This window comes from Capricornis sumatraensis, chromosome 16 (assembly GCF_032405125.1).
Source record: "Capricornis sumatraensis isolate serow.1 chromosome 16, serow.2, whole genome shotgun sequence".
NCBI classification, from domain to species: domain Eukaryota; kingdom Metazoa; phylum Chordata; class Mammalia; order Artiodactyla; family Bovidae; genus Capricornis; species Capricornis sumatraensis.
Window position 1 is genome coordinate 60,329,118 of NC_091084.1, and position 5,983 is coordinate 60,335,100.

The window sequence follows — 5,983 nt, forward strand, 5'->3', positions numbered from 1 at the left end:
GAGATCTTTGAAAAACAATAGAAAATTGTGCTCTAAGATTTAGTCAGTCAAGTAACTAGGCTCTTTGATATGGTTTTTAGACACTCATAAGTCTATTTCCTTGTATGATTATCGAGGTTATGTTTCTGTTATGACTGCCAAATGCCTTGCTTAATCCAGATAAACATAAGCCACTTTTTTAGAATTTTTGTCCAAAGGGGAATGAAGCTAGACTGATCTGACTCACCCTTTGTAAACTTTTCCTAGTTCCTGCTGATCTCCACGTCCATTTCTAAATGTTTGCAAAGCATTTCTTTCTTTTTTTTCCTTTTTGACTATGTACGTTTTTCTTTATTGATGATACATGACCAGGTGGGGCTCCCTAATGGGCTCCCTTTTCTTCAGGAAATCTGGCATGGAAACTTTTGAAGATGGATGATTCTCAGTGTGTTGGGGGATTGAGCTAGGGCAAAGGCTCCTCAACAGCTGAGGACCTCTTTTTTCCTTCTCTTGTTTTCACTGAGGCTTGTGGTTCAGGGAGCTCTTATTCCTTGGAAAGCACATGGACCATAAAGCCTACCACCCTTTTGCTCTAGCCAAACTCATTGTCATAGCAGCAACTGTGCTTCACAGAGCAGTCACTGAGGGTGATCCCAGCCCCAGCATCAAAGGTGAAAGAGGATGTATCAATGTTAAAATTACAGGAGTCAGCCTGTTCCTCTGTGTCATCCAGGATGCCCTTTAGGGGACCTTCTGTTGCCTGCTTCACCACCTTCCTTCTTGATGTCATCATACTTGGCAGCTTTCTCCAAACTGTAGGTCAGATCCATGACACATTGGAGCTGAGACATGGGATGCCATGCCAGCCAGTGAGTTTCCAGTTTAGCTCAAGGGGTGACCTTGTTCATAGTCTTAGCAGTGCCCGTAGAAGCAGGGATGATGGTCTTCTGGGAAGCCCCACAGCCAGCATGCCACAGCTTTCCAGAGGAGCCATCTGAGACTTTCTGTGTGGCAGTGATGACATAGACAGTGGCCTTGAGTTGCAGGCATCATGAGTTGCCAAAGTCATCCTGGGTGACCTTGGTCAGAGGGGCCAAGCAGCTGGTGGTAGAGCAGGCATTGCTGACAATATTGACGATATTGAGGTTATGGTCATAATTCTCATGATCTATGCCCAAACATGTGGACAGTGGCAGAAGGAACAGGGATGATGACGACCCTTGGGCTCCATACTTTCAGTGAGTCCCAGCCTTCTCCAAGTTAATGAAGACATCAGTGGTTTCTACAACATATTTAGCACCAGCATCACCTCATTTGATGTGGGTGCTTCCAAGTACCCTATCTTGCTCTTGGAAGAAGGAGATGAATCTTCCATTGATCACAAGCTTCCCATTCTCAGCCTTGACTGTGGTATAACTTGCTATGGAATCATATTGGAGCATGTAGACCGTGTAGCTGGGTCAGTGAAGGGATCACTGATGAGACAATATCCATTTGGTCAGAATTAAAGGCGTCCTGATGACCAGGCACCCAGTATAGCCAAATCCATTTACTCTGACCTTCATGACTATGTCTCAGGGATGTGGCTAGTATCACACAAGAAGATTCAGCTATCTGTCAAAGAAGGAAGAACAAAGATCCCCATTTCCTTAATAATTATGAAACTGTGCTTAAGATCCATGTCAGGCTTTAAAGTTTGTATGCAGCTATCTCTGTCTTTTTTAAAAACAAAATAAGAACCGCCACTGTTTACTTGCAGCCTTGAGGCACCAAGCCCATTTGTCTATGATGGCTCAACACCACTGAAAACAGCACGGTAATTTCAAACACAAGTTTTTAGTAGCCTGAAATGTAGCCTCATTTAATTCAGCCAATGCTTTTCTATAATTCATCCAACTACACATAATGGGAAGCTCCTCTTACCAATAATGCTCATTATGTGTATTTTTATTCTGAAGATCATCCTCAATACATAAAAATTATGTATATATAAAATATATGAATATGTATATAATTTTATTAGTTCATAAAAGAAATCATTATGTGTCAAAATTTCATGTTTATTTTATTACCCTTGCTCTGGAAATTGGTATTCATGCATCTGGGTTATAAATGTCATTCCCTCAATTGGTTTCATGAGTGAATCACTGGGCACCACCTACACTTTGTTCTTGTGTCAGACCTGCCGTCCTCCATAATAGCAAGCAGTCTCAGAGGTTTATCTGTGTATTTTTCCCCTATCCCTCCACATCCAATTTAATCATTTGATTATTCTAGATAGAATTTAGACAAAATATAGTCTTCCTTGCTCTTATTAAAGTCACTATGAGTTTTTCAAATGAAGCTTTACCTTAGAGACACCTATATTCATATATATAGTCAATAGTTCATAATCAATCTTTGTTCATTAACAGTTCCTAATTTATTAGTATTCCTCAAGACACTATCGGAGAAGGCAATGGCACCCCACTCCAGTACTCTTGCCTGGAAAATCCCATGGATGGAGGAGCCTGGAAGTCTGCAGTCCATGGGGTCGCTGAGGGTCGGATATGACAGAGCGACTTCACTTTCACTTTTCAGTTTCATGCATTGGAGAAGGAAATGGCAACCCACTCCAGTGTTCTTCCCTGAAGAATCCCAGGGACGAGGGAGCCTGGTGGGCTGCCGTCTCTGGGGTCGCACAGAGTCGGACACGACTGAAGCGACTTAGCAGCAGCAGCAGCAGCAGCAGCAAGACACTACTGTTTTCAATTTTTTTAATGTTTTTCATAATTGAATCACATTTTTGCCTTGCATGGTGTTAAGTCAACAACCTTATCAAGTTAGTTGGGTCGGGGGGGATACATTGTCTCTCTGTCTAGGCTAGGTGCCTCAGACATCTCAGTAACAGGAGTATTTCATCGTATAGGACACTTTTTTTTAATCAAGTTAAGTGCATATTAGAGAGCTAATAGGGAAAAAATGAAATTACAACTCAACAAAGTAATATATTAAAGTTATCTTAAGAAAGGATTATGATAACGTTTTATTGTACGTTAGACTGTACGCTTCCCCTCCCCCTTTTCTTCCTTTATCCTTTCAGGTGGCCTGGTGTGGGTGCTAATGGTGTTCAGGATAATTACAATTACCCCTCATTATTATGTTCTTTGTATCTTGTAACCTAACCCAGGTTGAGCTGCTCACTGTTCACAGACCAATTCCAGAGGCAAGTGTTGGTAGAAAAGAAAGATGCTTTAATCAGAAAAGCTGGCAATCTGAGGAGATGGCGAATTGTGTCCAGAGACCAAGTCCAAAGATTCTGCTGCTGCTGCTGCTAAGCTGCTTCAGTCGTGTCCGACTCTGTGTGACCCCATAGACAGCAGCCCGCCAGGCAATCTATGACAATTTTTAAAGGGAAAAATGGAGGGGAAAGGATCCCAGTGAATCATGGAGGCAGGAGGTTAGGTTCTGCATGTCCACTGTGTGCAGACTGACTGGCTGTCTCCTCAGATATTATCTTGCCCCAGTGATCTGCCTGCAGCGTTGCTTTGGGGGGATTTTGAGGGTTACTTACTTCTTTATTTCTAGGAAAAGAATCAACAGGTTAGCCAAGGCATTGTGTGTATTTAGAAGAGCACAAGTCTGGAGTCCAGTTTCAATAGCTTAGTGATCATATTCCTTATTATGTTCTTTTAAGGTTAGAGGGGAACAGAAATGGGCAAACAGGAAAGTGGGAAGAGCTGCTTCCATTATAACCTCCTTCACCTCTCTGCTTGCTTCCCCTCCTCCACAGGTTATACAAGGGGGCAAGGACAATGCTGGGCTTCCCAGGTGGCACTAGTGGTTAGGAACCTGCCTGCCAATGCAGGGAGACGTAAGAGACCCACGTTCGATCCCTGGGTCGGCAAGATCCCGTGGAGGAGGGCATGGCAACCCACTCCAGTATTCTTGCCTGCAGAATCTCATGGGCAGAGAAGTCTGGTGGGCTACAGTCCAAAGGGTCACAAAGAGTCGGGCATGACTACAGTGACTTAGCACGCACACAAGTATAATGCCACTCATTGTCATTGCTTGGAAGTGTAAAGCTTTGATACAGTCAACTAAAGCATCAAATACAGAATACAAAGTATCAGCATGGGTTACATCCGAGTGTGTGTGTGTGTGTGCACGCACGTGTGTGTGTATGTGCTCAGTCATGTCAGACTCTCAGATTCCATGACTGTAGTCTGCTGGGTTTCTCTGTTCATGGCATTTCCCAAGGAAGGATATTGGAGTGGGTTACCCTTTCCTACTCCCGGGGATCTTCCCAACCCAGGGATTGAACTCGTATCTCTTACACCTCCTGCCTTGGCAAGCGGATTCTTTATCACTGTGACAGCTGGGAAGCCTCGTCTTCAAAACTTACCTGCAAAATGGTCAGAAATAAAAGAAAAAAGAGAAGAAATATTTTCTAGCCATACTTCTTCCCAGCTAAAAATCTGGGTCTAGTTTTTCTGAGTGAAAATGAGTGACGAGTCAACACCAGGAAAGATGGTATTTGATTTTTACCCCCCTTTCTTCCCAAATATCCTTCACTGAATTCAGATTTAATTATTTTATTCTAACTTTTGGTAGTACACAGATACTCTTTTGTTCCCATTTTCTGGTTATTGTATCCTGATTTTTCTTGAGAAAGCTCCACTTTCCCATTTTCTCACTCAATAGGATCCAGATGAACATTGAACATAGGAATGGCTTCCCTCTGCCTACAGAGATTGGTATAGGGATGGACACTTGACTGAAGTTGGTCCATTTAGAACTAATACTGGTGGCTTCTGATAAAAAGACTAGAGAAGCAACATTCTTTCTCATGCAGTTGCTAAGACAGTATAATTCAAGTTTAGAAGCCTTAACATCTATTTTGCTGGCAGGAGGAAGTACGAAGTAGAAGAAGGAAGCCCACAAAGAGCAAAGCAGAGCCTAGGGATCAGAAAAGCAAGTCTTAGTCTGGATGAGGACTTTTGAGCACCTGGATTAAGCTACTCCTAAAGCCACTTTTTCTAAGAATCTTGAGCTACATAATATATTAAATTACTATTTTTTGTTTGAAGGTTTGGAAATGGAAGGTTTCCGATCTCTTACAAGTGAAAGAGTCCTGCCTTATACATAATTTTCCTCCCAAAACATCTTCATTTTCCTGAACATTGAAAAACATCATTTATCTGCTATTTGTTTTTCAACTTTGTAAAAAAAGTACACTTAGAGACCTGTTTGTCTCTATTGTCTCTTCGTATTAGCTTCATTCTCATGTCATGCTCATTTAAAAAAAGTATTTCTGTATTCCCTGGACCCTGAAAAGTGATTGACAGAATAATAGTACATATTCCTCCACATTTCTGTATTTCATATATTGGAATTTTTCCACTCACATAGCCTTTAGTTCATCATATAACTGCTCAAAGTTATTCATCTGATTTATCTATCCTTTCTTAGTTATCTGATTTATGTATCTTTTTTTATATATCTCTTTTTAGTTTATTTATATATCCTTTCTCAGTCATTTTACTCTTTTATATATAATGTAAAAAAAAAAAAGTCCTTGTTAACTGAGAAGGAAATTAAAATCAATGTCTGCATTATGAGTGAAAGGGGCTTTAGAAGCTCAGTGTCCTAAATATTAAGAATTGATTTCCTCACCTGCCAAGACTTTCACCTCATTATTTAAGATTTGTAGTTCCCTTCAAATTAAATTTTAGAATACTAAAAGTTTTACAGTTTATTCATATATTTTTAAACATTTAAATATTATATATCCAATTGCTAATTATTCTTAACGGCATAAAAGGGTGTCTACTTTTTTAATTTACTAATTCTGTTTTTTCAGGCAAAACCTCAGGATGCTTCTATTCATATTTCCCTTGGTTTTATTCCTTCCCTGCTCTTCCTACTCTCCCTCCCCCTCCTCCTCCTTCATCTGACTAAATTGATTCAAAGAGCCTTGTTTTACATTTTAATTATAATACATTTCTTTTAAAAACTGATGGTA

General features: G+C 40.6%; 1 pseudogene; it reads right to left on the bottom strand.

Annotated features, from left to right (window-relative positions):
* Positions 1–571: 571 nt before the first annotated feature.
* Positions 572–1,421, bottom strand: LOC138092219 (glyceraldehyde-3-phosphate dehydrogenase-like; annotated as a pseudogene).
* Between the last annotated feature and the right edge of the window lie 4,562 nt (positions 1,422–5,983).